A 16,801-nucleotide genomic window follows, 5' to 3' on the forward strand; every position below is an offset into this window, starting at 1 on the left:
TCCCCACGAGGACGCCGAGCCGGAGCGATATGAGTGAGAGGGGGCCAAAAAAACAAGAGCTGAGTCCGGGGTGCGTCCCAGCTTTGCAATGGGAGGAGGAGGAGAAGGAGGAGGTGTCTGGCAGCAGCGGGGTCGGACCTCTGTACTGTTCATTACGGGTGATAAGTGCCCACAGAGGAGCCTGGAGCTGGGAACGTGGAGAAGGCCTGATGCAGGGCCTTTATGAGGCTGTTCAGAGACACCCTCATCTCTCAGCGCTCCTTGGGGACCCGAGGGCGCTCATACGAACGAGCCCCCCGCCGCCAGTTTCAGCCCCGACAACTAGGCAGTGTCGTGCCAATTAGAGCGAGAGAATAAAAGAGAGAAAACACGAAAGTGTCCATAAATAAGACCTGTTAGCTGCAGCTATTCAGCTTCAGTAAGCCAGCACACTGACCCGAGCATAGCAGCACACACTGTATATAAAAGATGGAAGGAGCAGACATGTCACAGACTGGTTTCTAAGAGTCTAAACATTGGCATCTTAGTTGCCACCGTAAAGAAATGACTATCTTTATACATATTTGAGTTCATCATTCAGACACAGAAACCTTCTAATTTGTGCTCAAGAACACAAATTAAGACACATATATAATTACAGACTTGGTGGGCAGTCTGTTATATACAATTAACCTCACAGCAGTCATATTATTGGTCAGATAATTGCATTAAAAATGCTCCAAAAGGCTCCAACAACTCAAACACGGTCCAGATCAGGGACTTCAATTACTGTAACTTGGGTGAAGCCTTGCAGATAGCTAAAAGATACAGCCACCCATACCACCATCCAAAGAGGCCATGCCTCTAATAATGCAAACTTTAACAGGTGAGTTATAAATAAATGTCCCCTGTAAAGTTTTTAGAGACCAAAACAGTTTTTTGTCAAGTTGTACACAAGTTTATTTCTGCTGTAAAGTTGGATTTTTTTGCATTGGAGTCTATGGAGATTGACTCACTGCTCGAGCCTCTAGTGGGCAGTAGAGGAACTGCAGTTTTTATACCTTTAGGGTTTGTTTGTTTTTTAAAGCCCTGGATACTTGGATCCAGTGTGAAAATGTCTGTTTGTTAGGATTACTCAAAAAAAAATAAGATATACTCTTTTGGGGCCTTTTCGGGTTCATTCATTTTTGGAAGGATTTTGTGTTTTTTAAAACTGAAACCTTTAGCTTCATATTATCTAATCCAGACACACAGATGCTTCTCAGTTCGTGCATCTTAACCCTTTAAGACCTACCATAGAACCAAGTCCACCAGAGCTTATATTATATTTTTACATGCTGTAGTGCCATTTGTGGGACCATTTCAAGTTGATATACATCAATACAACCATTATAGCCCAAATTTTAATAATATGTCTGCATTAAGTGCATAGTAATTACATAAATTTAAAAAAAGTGCAAGAAACTACCAAAAAATGTAAAATTTGTTTTTGGTTTTTTTTAACATATATTTCTAGTTAGAGAAATTTAAGAGGCTTATCCCTCAGAACTGTAAATACAAAATAGTTTCCCACCACAGGAAATTTATTTTGAGTGTTTTCATAGTTTTATTTTTGAAATACACCAATTTTTATATACTGCAGGAAAAAACGAAAATAAATATTATAATGCAAATTTGCAAAACACCAGCATATGCATCAAAATAAACTATGTCCAGCAGTGCAATATGAGTCCTAAGCATCCCAGAAACGACACAGAAAGTCATAAAGTCAAACATAACTTTTAAAAACACCAGTATAGGCTCATGAGGCCCTGGTGGTAAAAAACTACATTTCCGCAAAATGACATCACTTCCAGTATCGGGCAGGACATGGCGGACATGCGATAGTTCGCGCTGATGGACGTAGGAAGTGTTACAAACAGCTGATCGGATCGGCAAAGTGTGTTTCTGGAATATTATGTTTTTGTTGCTGCAAGTGCTTTTTATGCAGTTTTTGCAAAGCTATATGTGGAAGGAAACTGTGACTTAGGACAAGCTGATGGCATAAGATGTAAGTACAACTCCTCCGGTTTCATATGCAAAAAAATTATTGCGCTAGCTTATGTGGTTGTAGTGCTACCGGGATTTAAAAATAGTTATTCAAAACGGAGCGTGCCCGCTCCGACCGGCTTTAAAGGGTTAAGGAAATGTAACAAATTACACATGATGCAACCTATGTGCCTAATTTTGAAATGAAGAACTATTAATAGATATATTCCTAAAAAAAGAGGGATTTATACAGCAACAATATGCAAAGTGTTTGAAAACATTTCACAAATGTTGCTAAAAGACGACAGATTTGCAGCTCTGCAGTTTCCCACAGTGTTTGTCAAACACACCCAAAAACAGATTTATGTTTTCAATTCTTTCAGAAATCTGTGTGAAAATACAGCTGAAGGTCTGTTTCTGCCAAACCTGCTGAAACTCTGCATCCTCGGTGGTCCGCAGGGACTCGTTTAAATCATGTACAGATCTGCAGAAAACATTACTGATCAGATCTGGCGAACTCCTGGCTCACGGACCATGTGTGTTTGATTCAGAGTGTTTTGGTGGTGTGAAGTGTGGAAAGCAGCATCATCACCATCAGGAGCTGGTTTACACACTGGGAAAAGTGTCTACCACTGAATCAGGAGGACCCAAAGTGTTTACTGGTAAACCACAATATGAAATTATTGGCTCTTGAAACTGAACTCTGCCTATTTCATGAACATTACTCCAAAAAAACTCTCCACTAGTCATCCCTGAGCAGCTGAGAAATGTCTTAGCTACAACTGAGTATATCATCTTTAGATATCAAAGCTATTAAATGTCTGGGAGAACAGCTAGGCTCATTATTTCATTGGCTGATTAAGTGTTTATTTAACCCATGCTGGTGGTTTGGAATCAATTAAATAATTAATAATAATATTGTTCCTTTGTATAACACAAAACCAAGCCATTGTTACAAAGAAGGGAAAAATATTAAGAGAACAAACTAGGAAGAAATCAATCAAGACTCAGTGTCTAAATGAGAGTAAGATGGTGTGATTCCAACTGTAGTGACTTAAAAATGAAAAAGAAAAAATTAGCTAAAGCTAAAAATGTAAAATATAATCTTATATAGTAATATGCCTTATGATATAAATGAGTCTTTATGAAGCGCGTTGGATTTCCTCTGTCATTCCACAACTGAGCATCCCTAACAGCAAACACTGGATTGAAGTGTAAGGTTAGTTTCTAGTAAAGACCCCTGATGGACTCCAATCAAAACAGTATTTGCTACATGAAATAATTTCTAATTTGTCCATGTTAGAAGGCAAACTAGCATCAGCTAAGGTTAGCTAGAAAAAATACGGCTCAGGGTAGGACTCAATCTCCAAACCCAAGTAATCCCGCCATTGAATAAATAACCTGCTGTTGCTAATCTGAGTTTTCCCAATGTCTACAATGTCTAAATTCCCAACATGCTTAAGTCCAAAGAAAAAAAAAGTTTTTCTTCAACATTGGCTAACATTAGCTTACCTTCTAACAGAGAAAACCCTTGACATCTGACAGCTAGCTGGCTAACCTAAGCTTTTTCTCTAATGTTGTCTTTCCCTAAATCCAATCTGCAGCCACATCAGTGTTAGATTTAGTCGGTATGTGGAGTCTGTGTTGGAGGTAGTTGTTCAGTCACATCTGTGACCAGTGGACTCTATTTCTAAGCTAGTGTTAGCAGTATTGGGGAGTAAGGGAATACGTGTACCGGTGTTGCGTTACGTATTTAAAATACAAAATATGAGTAACTGTATTCCGTTACAGTTACCCTTTAAAAAGATGGTATTCCGAATACAGTTACTTTGTTAAAATAAATGGATTACTACACGGCGGTCTTTTCCTGTTTCATATGTTAGGCCATGCCCGCTCTATTTTTGGTAATTCCACGTCAGTGGAAACCCAAACAAAACACGCATTAACAGGCTCTAATGCCTGTGTGTCACGCCCCATGTCACCTCTAATGATGTGAAGAAATATTTTTAAAAATTATTATTCAAAAAAATTATTTAATATGAAGGCAATAGGCAGAGTGTTACAGGCCTGTAACACTCTGAGTAACGTAACGGAATACGTCACAAAATGCATTTTGTGGCATGTATTCTGTAATCTGTAGTGGAATACATTTTAAAAGTAACCTTCCCAACACTGAGTATTAGCTAGTGCTGCTAGGAGTGGTAGAGAAGCAGCAAGGCAGTGATTTTCAGTATTTTACATAGAAATCAGTCCACAGGTATGTGAAGTAATGTCTCATTTTTTTACAGTACATTACAACCTGAACACTAACCAGTTAGCACTGGTCCGGGCCATCTCAAAATTTCAGTTTGTACTTCATGAGGCAGTAATGAACCATTCCTGAAGTGAATTACCCGTTCATGATGTTTAAGAAAAGCTTAGCAAACTGACGTTTCTGGGTTTAAACAATATTTCCACGATAACAGCAACCTCCGCCAATCAGTGACGACACTGTTCCAGTTTAGGATTGTGGGTTCTTTTGTGCGACATGGCAAATAAAACACAGTTTTGTTGAACCGATGTTGATATCAAACAGAGATGTGGTTTCCACAGGAGCACAAACCATCGTTTCACAGCGAGCCGACTCTGGATGGTAACAGCATTATGGCTCATAACCAAAACCCCTACGGAGGATATAAAATCAGGTTTTTACTTCAGGGACTTTACTGTTCAGATCTGTACAAGCAAATGTGTTTGTTTTTATGTTCACAGTTGGGTTGAGTTTGAATGAACGTCACTTGAACTCTACATGTGACCTTTGAGCTCAACTCTTTAATTCAGACCTTGCAATGCAAAAAAATCATTACCAACTCAGAGAAAGCAAATATGTGGAATTAAACGTTTGCACCACCAACTTCTGTTTTATTACAGCTGGCTGCTTCACGTGGACATTTAAGATCTCAGATTTAGTTGATGTGTGTTTGTATAATTTCGTTTTTAGTAGTTTTCATGCAAAACAATAAAAAAGGAATTTAAAATCAGGAGTCAATAAAACCACTGCTGAAGGTTTTTATTAATCTGCAGCACAAAAATCAAACCTTTCCGTTTTGTTTGTGAACTCTCGAGCACCAGATGTTCCTGGAGTGAAGCTACAATTAGAGGGATAGAAGAAGAGGAGGAGCTGTAATGACACACGATTATTTGAGCTGGGCTGTGAACATGTTCAGCCTCCTCCTCGTCCTCCGTCCAAACACCTCCAGCACATCCTGCAGGTTTTGGCCCCCGCCCGACCCGGCCCAGCCCGGCGCTCTGCCCCAACAGATGTTAGAAACATTACAAAACACGGCCAACAATAAAAAAAGAGCCAGTGTAAGTTTTCCAAGAGCGCAAACAAAAGAATGTTTTAATGGTGCTGCTTTAAGAGGAAAAATGTTGGACTGCTGGAGAAATTCAATTACAGCGTGATTGAGTGTTGACATTTCTGAGGCTGTAAGACAGGAAATTCATTAAAAGCAGCAGAGCAGCCTGGGAGGGAAACTCCAGCGGCTGTAAAAGAATCCGCCGGTCCGAGGTGATTATGGAACGGATCGTTGCTCAGGTCAGGCGGCCGCTCTCGCTCAGCCAATCCTGGATATTCAGAGGCTCCAGAACCACCGTGCTCGCTCTATTGATTGAAAATAATCCACCTGGGACTCAGACTCACATCTGTACTGAGGAGGGAGGGCCGGGGGTGTTTCAGGCATAATGTGAGGCATTGATTCTGACACGCATGGTATTGTAATAAGCTAATCTGGGAAAGAAACAGTCATGAAATGCAGCCGAACAAGACGGCCATTTGTAAGCAATTTATGACGCCGTCTAATCATTACGGCGAGGTTAGGTCAACATTCACAGGAGGCCCGGACCTGCTGGACAGAAAGGTTTCGGGTTGCAGCCAGTTTCTCCTCCTTTATCAGGATTCCTGCTGCAGAAAATCTGCAGAAAGAATTTCGTCTTTGTTTCCAGGAAATGGTTTGTTTAAAGAATGTATCTGAGCTAATGGAGGAGGAGAAACGCGTCCAAGCTTCTTTCTCCTGGAGTTTTTTTTAGAGCCGCTGTATCACATATCAGCCCAGCTCCCGTCAGGTGGAGAGGCGCTCGCGTCCAAAATGTTCAGTTTTTATGACGCGAGGCAGCGATTTACGGCTGGGTTTGTCTCGGCTGACGGGATGGATGTGGACAGGAACGTCCTGATGGAGCTCTTTTCCTGTTTTCCGCTCATCTGATCTGGATTTACACGTTCAATCGTTACAGCTGACCCGGCTCCAGCCTGACACATCTAAAGGTTATTAGCAACAGGCGGTTTCCAGAGACTTCAGGAACAAATACGAAGGAATAACCGAGCAACAAACATGAGCAGGGCAAAATATAAGGAGCGCTCTTTAATACAGCACACATTTAGCTTTAAAAGTGTCTCTAAGGTCCAGCAGGGGGCGACACCTCTATTTCTACTCTATTTATGATCTCAGTGAACACTTTCCTGACGAGTTTACGTAGTCAGTCGCTAGTTTTGAGTTTTATTGGAAAAAACATGATTATTTACTAATTATCGTAGCATTAGAGTAGAAGTGTCAAATATAAGGCCCGGGGCCCAGAATCAGACTCCAGTCTGACCCACTGGACTACTTTGGAAAATGTGAGGATTTTTTTGTTTTACAGAAAGTTTTGCAGGTTTTTCTGCTGACAAAGACGTCACGGTTATTCATACTACACCAGAGCAATCGATAAACAATTCAGTGATATAAATGTTTCAGTATTTTTAAGTAGATCCTTCTGCAAATTAAAAGAAACTTTTATAATTACAGGACAGTCTGAGTAATGAGCTACTTTTTTAGATTTTTTTTTTTTTTTTTTACCACAGCAGCATTTCTTTATCATGCAGAAAAACTCAGACGTGCTTCTTATTCTTAGATTAGGATATCTGACAGATTAAATGTGTAGTTAAACTTCTTAGCACTGTCAGAAACGGGAGATTCGCCGATCCGGCCCACTGAAGAGCAAAGTGAGCTGTACGTGTAAAATGAGTTTGACATCCCTGTGTAAGAGTGAAAATCAATCATGAATCACGCTGTGGCAGTGCTGTGTCATATCCACTCTCATTCATCATTTGTTGTTTTAAACACGAACAAAACAAGACAGGAAGTGCCCGACCAATCATTAAAGCCCCATCAGCAACATTCATCTTCTATATACAGTCTGTGCTTCAGAACACGTGTTCCTCATAAAGTCTCCCTCACAATAATATCAACTCTGCGAAAGGTACCAGTGAAATATACATAAATAAAGTATTCTGATCACATAAATAACCATCTCTAATTTTATCTTGTGTTTGTCATTAATTAAAATATGAACACTTTGACGTGACGAGAGTCTCGGTGACCGCGACTTAAAAAGATATACAAAAAGAATAATCGATGAATTATCATATGTGTATTACTGGTGTATTACTGACACCAGTATTGCCAATATTTCCTTTTTAAATGCATATTCACACACACAAAATCACACTTTTATTTTATTAATGATGTTTTTATACATCCAGACATTTTATTAGAAGATTATGTGAAAGAATCTATTCGCACTTTAACCAAAGCCTTTTCCTAAACCTGTTCACAGTTTTCAAAAGGTAAAAACAAAAATAAGTCAAAGTCCTGTAACCTGCTCCAACCTCCAAATGTGGACGTTTCAAACTGTGACTGAGCGTGATGTTTTTTAATCTACGATATATTATTTATTTATTCTATTATCTTGTACTGCTGAAAAAGTAGCTTAAATACAGCAGAAGGAAACAACTGAATGTGGTTAACGAGCAACGTTAATTAGAACATAGAAAAGGTGAAATGAAATAACAGCTCTGATCATGTACAAAAACCAAATACAACATTTGTGCTTATGACCTTAAACGTTTCATAAAATGCCCAAAAATGATGCTGACATTGTAAATAATTCTGTTTATGTTTGATTCTTTTTTTTAAATTACAGTAACAGTTAATGAGGCGTATTATTAATCTAACACTTATTTTTAGTATTTTTAAGCCCAAAACAATAACAAAAATGCTTAAAGAGTTTTTTAAATAGAGTATTTTCTGTCAGGATATGTGAAAATGTGTCCATGTCTCTTTGTGCTGTGGAAGTCTTTATTGGTTATATACGTCATATTATAAATAAATTGAACGTTATAATTTGGTCCGAGGTCGATTCACAAACACACGTGAGCAGTGGAAACAACATCGTTGTCTCTTTTGTGCACCTGAGTTACTTATTAACAAATAAAAAAGTGATAATAATAATAACTATGAGACTGCTGGGAGAGCGCGGCCTTCACTGAAGTCAGTTCAGAGTTTCACCTTTAAAGAAGGAAACGTGATCCAAACCAAAACTCGCTCGACCATGTTCCCTGAAATTAGACCCGCTAGTTTTTCTAACAAACTGCAAACCTACCAGAGCGAAACAAAAACAGCCTTTAAAAAGGCATGTCAGGAGAACAGTTTGGGTTTCTGTGGCAGCAGGGATTAATATTCAAGTCCTTCTACTTATTATTATTATTATTATTACTGTTATTTTGAAAGAGCTCCCTTTCAAACACTGGTGCTCTGAAGTTTACCTGCAAGTTTTAGCTTGAGTTTCCAAACTGAATCTTCAGATTGATTTAATTTCTGAAGTCTTTGGCTCAAAAAGTTCAGGATGTTTTTGTCAGTTTCTCCTACAAATAAAAAGGTTAGAGGACTGCTGTCCGGTAGCTTTGGTTTCCAGCCCTTTGCGTCGAGTGTGTTGCTGTCGACTTTGTGGGATATTGTTTAAAATTTTGGAGCGGATCCATCTCTGAGTCTGGGTGTTAAGCGCTCCCTGGATGGAAGGCACCATCTCCTGCACTTCCAGACCCTAACGCCCTGCCCTGTTAAGGTGTTTATGAAACGTCATCCTTCATTTCCTTCACCGACTGCACTCCGAGGGCCCGTTTGAGGCCACCAGGGCGGCAGCAGGTATCCGATGACGCCCAAAGAAAAGAAAGCCCGTGTGGATATTTCTGGCACTTTGTTGCATCTTTTTAGTGTCTAACTGAAAAAAGAGCAGAACATTCAAAAAGTATAGCAGCTCTGCAAGTTTCTCCTAAAGTCTGAAACCCTCGGTGCAAGTGCAGAGTTCGATGCAGATGGATCAGCTTTCAGAGCATTGAAACCTCTCTCCTGTCTGCTTCTTATTTTCTGGCTGCACTGCAGGTGTTTAACAGCTAACACTGGAGTGTTAAACCCTCAGAGTCCTGCAGCCATCTCCAGGTGATTAAAAACAGGCCCGTACCTAAATAAATGATGCGCTTCTTCTCTCTGTTTGGATACCTTCCAGCTCTGAGAGGTCAGACTCCCAGCCCGGATTCACTCGCAACACTGAGGCAAAACAACAAAAAAAGTAAAGAAGCACGGAGAAAAGAAATCTTCAACAAAGGGTAAATAATATTTTCTACCTCAGAGCTCCTTCACGGGGGTTAAAGCAAATCCATGAAAACAGGAGCGTCCCGGGGTAATGAAACAGCTCATGAATATTCTGTGTGGGGCTTCGCAACAAGCCCACCTTTTCTTATTTTCTAATTGACGGAAAGTTCAAACAATTATTTATTTATGGCCGCTATCCTGCGTGTTCCCTGAGAGGCCGCTGAAAAATAAGCGAGGGGTGTGTTGTGTTGCGAGGAGGAGCCGGGCGGCCGACCGACAAACCCTAAGACCTTGTAAAGATCGCTGCTAACAGATTTTCTACCCAGGATTTGTGAACTCCATCTCAGCTAATCACAACGGAGCCTATTAGTGCTTGACATTTTTATCCGCCAGCCAAAGACTTCACATCTCGGCTGCAGCGGGGGCTAACGGTAGCGGACAGGTCTGTGCGGCAGGCGGGGGGCCCGGGGCCGGCCGGAGCCCCTCCTGGGCCTACCTGCAATCCAATACCTGAGCCTGAGCGCCCCGGACGCATTGATTTCTTGTCAGCCGCAGAAGTTTTCAGCCCGGGCTGAGGGCGAGGATGGGGGGGGCGATGAGGGGTGAGAGAAATCTTAATTAAGAGAGGGGGATTTACTCGACCTGGCTGCAGCTTCTTTGGGGATCCGGTCAATGAATCATGTGAAGGAGGAGGTGGAGGAGGTGCGCTCGCTGCCGAAGCCAGAGATTAGAAAGAGTGACAGGCCGAACATCATGCGATGTCGAGAGTTTTCCCTCCCTTCGATTCCTTCCTGCCTTTATGGGGGTGAAGGTGGGGCCTCGGGCAGATCTGCACTGTTGAACTCATTACGGAGTATTACCCGCTAAGAAAACACTTCGCCGCTCTAATTGCTCAATTTAGGACCACAGGTGGTCGCGGCAGCAGGCAGTCACTCACACCTTTTTAGCGTTTCGTAATAGCAAACACATGACGCTCTGCAACACGAAGGGTTAAACTTCAAATAACGAGCAAGGAGATCCACTCGAGTTGGCTCTGATTTCACTTCTTCAAACGTTCACTGCAGCTCGCGTCAGAAGCAAACAGTCGGAGCTTCAAAAAGGACAAATTAAAAAGTAAAAATTGAAATGCTGAAGAATTTAAAGACATTTCCAGCAGCAGAATTTAAAAAGTGATTAAAACACACATTCATTGTGATGTCTTACAATTTTTTTGTATTTTGTCACAAGTTTTTACTAAAATCAGAACCTTTTCATTATGAGATGACGACGAAGGAAAAAAGAGAGGAAACAACATTTAGAAGCACCACAGTCTGTTAATGCAATACAACAGAACCAGAGCAGCTGGTGGGAAACCTTCACAGTTTAATTTAAAAAACACATTAAACCTTAATCGACTGCACAGATTCATTTCTGCTGCAGGAAATCTCGGCTTCCAATCCAGGTGCATGGTCTTCATTTAAAAGTAAAAGTTAACCAAGTACAAAATTAGGAAAACTCCACAAAAATCTAAATCTAAAGTGAAATAACTGCCTACAAGAAATCTTAGGCTCTATCACAACAACCCAACTTAAAGCAGAATCCACAGACGACTTCCTGTCAGTCCAGTAACATCACAGCAGCTGTGTTATGATGATGTCATTAAAAAAGCTCCAACAAACACGATCCAGGGGTCCTGTTCAGCTGAGGCGAAGCTGGGAAGTCAGCTAGCAGCTACAGCCGCCTGCGTCACCATCCACCTGTCAGTCAGAGAGGCCACGCCCCTAATGATACAAAGTTTAATAGGTGAGTTATTCTTTTTTTTCCTCCCTTTGAGTTGTTATGAAGGTGTAAGTAATCAGGCTGTAAACATGTTTATTTCTGCTAACACTTTAACACGTGAGTCTGTGAGGGCTGACTGACTGCTGGAGCCTCTGGTGGACGTTAGAGGAACTGCAGTACCGGAGGTCGATTCTTTGATTAAAAGTCAAGTTTATACCGATATTCCGGTCATATTTATTATTTATTTTTCTCTGCTTGTGACATTTGCTTCCTCGTGTTTAGGTAGGTAAGGTGAAATTCCCAATATTGACAAGCTAAATAAAGAAAACATTTGAAAAAGTATAAAAACTATAAACAACAGAAATCTCAGCCTGAGATCTCAGTCGGGAAGTAGTGGACTCGAGTTTGTAGTAGTTTTGTTGGTCTTGTTGTCATTTTTAATCTCAGTGTGGTCGCTTTATGTCTCTTTTTATGTCTGAACTCGTTTCATCTGTTTGTGCTTTCACTTTTTTAGTCTGCTGCTCATTTTGTGACGTTTTTGAGAACCCTGAGTCAGTCCAAGAAGTCTGTGATTAACACAGAAGTGCACAGTTTGTGCAGCCAAGTGTGCTAAATAAACATGTCACATGTAATGCTATAATATAACTGTTTAAAGAAAAGAGCACATCAAGGCCCGAATGGTTAAAAAAAAGCAATATGTGGTGAAAAAACTGGAAAAGTGTGCACACCATGTATTCTTAGACATCTTTCAATGATAATAAATAGGATTTTTCTTAAAGAGTATTTTCTTATGTGAACAAACACATGGCTGGATTAAAGAAACACCGCCTCACCAACAGTTGGAAAAGCAACAACTTGCCAAAATAATCCAAAATCACCGCAAACTAGAGCAAAACAACATTTAATTGCTGATTATCGGTACTAGTTAAACATGGCGGTCTTTCTGTGAAAGGAAGGAGCTGGAGGCAGTAAAATTCTCCTCCATTACTGATATTTATCCTTATTTAATTTAACAGAAAATAAAATTAAAGTTAGAGTTACATTTATGATTTAACTATAATGAAATTAAAATCCTGGAGAAACTGAATGACTGAATGCAGGATGTGGACGACCCCCTCCTCTAATGTTCCACCTCAGAAAACACCTGAACGCCTCAGGTAAGACTTTTATCCACCTTGTCCAGCCTCAAATGAAGACCTGATACTTCAGACAGAAGCTGTGAGACTTAAACAGGACGCAGGGAAATAAAACCAGCAGTGCAGGATCAGCTGTAAAAAAACAACCCAAAACTATAAAAAAAACACTGAAACTGATCTGTGTGAATGGATCTGTCGTGAGCAGAACTGCAGTACTGAGGTTGAAAGTTGGATAAAAGTAGAGCTTGTGCTGATATTCTGCTCATATTACAACATTTATTTATTTATTTTTCTTTGTTTGTGACACCTGCTTCCTTGTGCTCAGGTAGGTAAGGTAAAAATCCCAACAAGAAAACATGTAGAAAAAATGTATCTGCTCCTTTTGCCTTCTTCACCTGTGGTAGGTGCTGAGCAGGAGCATAAACGGGACTGTAGCAGTCTAACACCAGAACACATCATTGAAGAAAATCAGGATAAAACATGTAAATCCCAATAATTTTGAGTGAGGGGTGTGTGTGTCTGTGCAAGCTGATTATTGATTTGATTAAATCTGATTACTGATGATAAATGAATGTGATTATCTATCAATGAATGCATTGATTATTTTAATATTTGACAGTAAATATGAGTTTATTCACTAAATAGAGACTGAAATTAAGATAAAAACATGAGAATTGATTATTTCACCACTATTAAAATTAATTGTTTACATTTAAAAGATTTAAAACACTTGGTGAGATTATACATTTTTCATTTAAATTTAAATTCAGTTTTTCAGTTCAGCAGTTACTTCAAGGTGGTTTATATTGTAAGGCAGAGGCTCAACAATAATACAGAGAAAACCCCCAACAATCAAATGACACCCTTTTAGGAAACACTTGTTGACAACGGGAAGGAAAACCCACAGTTTAACAGGAAGAAACCTCGAGCACAATCAATTTAAAGTAAATTAATTTATAGCCAATAATTTACAAGCAGAAAAAAATATGAAAATTTTAAAGAAACGAAATCTCTTCACTTTGCCAGATTGGTTGCTCAACCAGATCATTAAAAAAAATCAAAGAGAATCGTTTTATTTTCAGAATCAATCAGAATGCTTTATTAATCCGAGAGAAAATGATGTAATCTCACAGGAAATTATGGAAATTTGACTTACTTTTTAAAAAATAATTTAAGAAAGTATTTTAACAGCTGTTTACTTTTTGTAAAAACAACAACAGTTTTTGTACCTTTAAGTAAAATAAAATAATCCACAGATTAGGAGGAAATGCACATTATTAACAGTTAGAAACACGACAGTAGGAGCTTGTTTTATACGTTTAGGGTGAATACCGCACAGCTCTGTGTTAAAACTGCTTTAACTGAGCAGTAAAAGGTCAGCCTCAGGATTAGCATGGATTGTGTCACAGAGTTTTATTACCTCATCACTGAGAAAAATGTTTTCATTCATCAGATCAGTTTAAAAAGTCGGGACATGAAACTCACTTTGAAAACCGATTAAAGGCTTTAGTGATTGTTGCTGGCAGGAGAAAGCCTGGGAGGAGCATCTCCGATGGTTGAAGAACAATGGAGGCCATTTTATTTTTCCGCAGCAGCGCAAAGAAGCCAAAAGTTCAGTTTTAGAGACACACAGCGATCAGAGCGCCGAGGCTCCGCGGCCTGTTTCCTCGTGGAGGCGTTGGAAACCGCACACCACCAGAGACACAATTAGCCCGTTGAGTTAAAGCTCTGCCCGGCCCTCGGCTCGGCCTCTAATCCAGCGGCTCCATGATGTCACTTCCTGCCCCGTGGTATGGAGAGAGGTGTGTTTGGACTCACAGGAAGGCTTGTCACACAGCTGGCCTGGAATCAGGTCTTTAACTAGTGTTTAAGGATTTAACTGGTTCCAGTGAGGCAACAGAAACTGAACATGTGACCCAGAATCCTTCGCTGAATGTGCCTCAGCAGGACGGACTGTAATACTTCCATTACACCGCCTGTGAGTCAGAAGCTGCTACACTGCTGGAGTTAGGGGTACAGTAAAAGTCCATGCCTGTGCCTGCCGGCAAAATTTACCTGTATGTACACCCCGAGGATAATTGTAGGACCTTAGTGTAACTGTACACCGTTTTAGGTGCAGAGAAAGGTTAACATTTAAAACTGAGTATTACTAGTATTAGGAGACAGTCTAAGCTGGATGAGCATTTAAGAAAATAGATGGGAGATGTCCACTTTATCCCTGGAAGTGCATTAATTTCTAAGAGCCTATGAATGATGGGGACGCCACATTTGGACATGCACTGGGATAACAATCAGTCTGACCACAACCGTAGTTTTCATTTGCTTTTTAAAACATGTTTCTGGAAGCATAAATAATGACATATAAGTAGAAATCAATATCTAGGCCCAGATAACTGCTGGCTGCAGTCAAATAAAAGACCAGATCGTGTCCCCAGTCCTCATAATCTTCTAAGATTGTGTAATTAAACTATTAAAAGTACTTTTTTCTGCAGTTCCTCCAAAAGTGAGTCAGAACAAGGAGAGTGTAGAGAGGTTAACATTAGGGGCGTGGCCCCTTTCACTGAAAGGTGATGTGGCGATGTGGCTGCTGCGTATCTGCTCCAAGGGCTGTCCACGGTCTATGCTGTTGTTTAGGACCACAACCACTTTTGGGAGGCGCATGCTTTTCTGTGTTGCTTGCTGCACATACTGCGGTTGTAGTACTTTTACATATAAATAAAGCTCTGTCACATTTAAGCTTTTATCAGATGAGGTCATGTTGAATCAGCCTATCAGCACCAGATAAATCTCTGTGTAGTTCACATAAGGAGATGTTAAATCCCAAGAATCAAACGACTTTGCTGGTTGGGAAGCTAACTTCTGGTTAGCTCCAGCGATGGTTGGGCAAAACTTGAACAGTGCCATCATAACGTTACATCTCAATACAGAATTGTAATTAGCCTAACGTTGCATAAATGAATCCTAAATATATATTTAGTATTATTTAGGAGTGGAGCTCCAGAAAGAGAAAAAGAAAATTAGAGATTTAAAACAAATAAGACAGGATGAAGGTATGTATGATTTATTTATTCTATATGAGTGAATTTGGCAGTCAAAGTTGTGTTTGAATATATTTAACAGTTAACTTTAACCTGATCTGCTGGCTAGACGTAAAAGATATACATGATGACTCATTTAAGATTTTTAGGACTTTCTCACTGATGTTTGATGGTGGTGAAAGGATGGATAGATGTTTTTACCAAAGTCTTAGCTGTTTTGTACAAAAGTTAGCAGTTGTGCTGGATTTTTTTTTTTTTTGCTACATATAAAATCTTATTTAGAGCCACCAAAATCCTCAGGCCGGCCCTGTCTGCTAAACTTCCACATTAGCTTTCTTCTGAAGCCAAACACAGCAGGTGGGCGGAGGTGGGCCCAAGATGACAATAGGAGGATATCTCCTCTCTGTGACGTCACACAGATCCATAAGTAGAATAAACTGCGATAAACTGTTTTTAGAGCAGTCTGCAGTCTGGTATTACTGTAGTACTGTGGGTACATGGATCCTATTATTTTAAATTAAAGACAAACAGGCCAAATGACAGAAATAAATACTTTAAAGTTTATACCAATCTACAGCTACAGAGCAGTCCATTTTCACTTTATTAAGAAGGTTTTCAGAAAATACAGCATCTGAAAACTACAAATAGAAACATGAAACCAGTGTAACTCTAAGCTGTGAACAACATGTCTCTGTGTGAGAGAGAGGTTGTGAACCTCCATTAGTTTATTGCCCTTAACAGAAGTAAGATTTTCCAAGTTTGTCGTTCTCAGACTCGGATGCTGAGCTGAGCTGTCCCCCCTTCACTTTTCATATTTCACTGCCATCTCCCTGAAATCACATCCAGATGTTGTCGTGGGCTCGCCGTTCTGCTTCCTGTGTCCAGTTCCCACCGAGCACTGGAACGTGACACTTTCCCCTGGAAAATATAATAAAACTGAAAAAGCTCAGTGCAGCCGTTTCCCTTCATAAATCCTGCGGCCCTCTCAGCTGTACTGTAGCTCTCAGAGTATTCTCGATATTTTAATGGAAGAAGCGCCGAGGTGCGTGGCAGTAAATCCATGTGAACAGCCAGCGGTGGGCTTTCAGCTGAACTTCGCTGGATTTATGTCCAAACACGCATGCAATAACTCCTCCCATCCTTTCTGCAGGGTGGGTCAGATTTAAGCCCCTGCGCGCGACCTGCCTTGTGTACGCTAATAAACGCCGTCCTCACCTGTCGACACGCAGGCTAGAGAGGTATCTGATCTGAGTATCTGACAGCTTTATGAGTCTTTATTTTTCTAAACTGATTTTTATCATGTTTATGAGCACACACGCATAAAAACGTTTGAGTTTGTCGAGGTCTTTAAAGAGAATCAGGATCATAGACCGACACACCTTCTGAAGCATGAAGCAGCCTTTCTGATGACCAG

Source organism: Diplotaxodon limnothrissa, linkage group LG2, assembly GCF_057381915.1.
Source record: "Diplotaxodon limnothrissa isolate DT_005_m linkage group LG2, D_limnothrissa_male_GT1.1, whole genome shotgun sequence".
In the NCBI taxonomy this organism is placed as follows: domain Eukaryota; kingdom Metazoa; phylum Chordata; class Actinopteri; order Cichliformes; family Cichlidae; genus Diplotaxodon; species Diplotaxodon limnothrissa.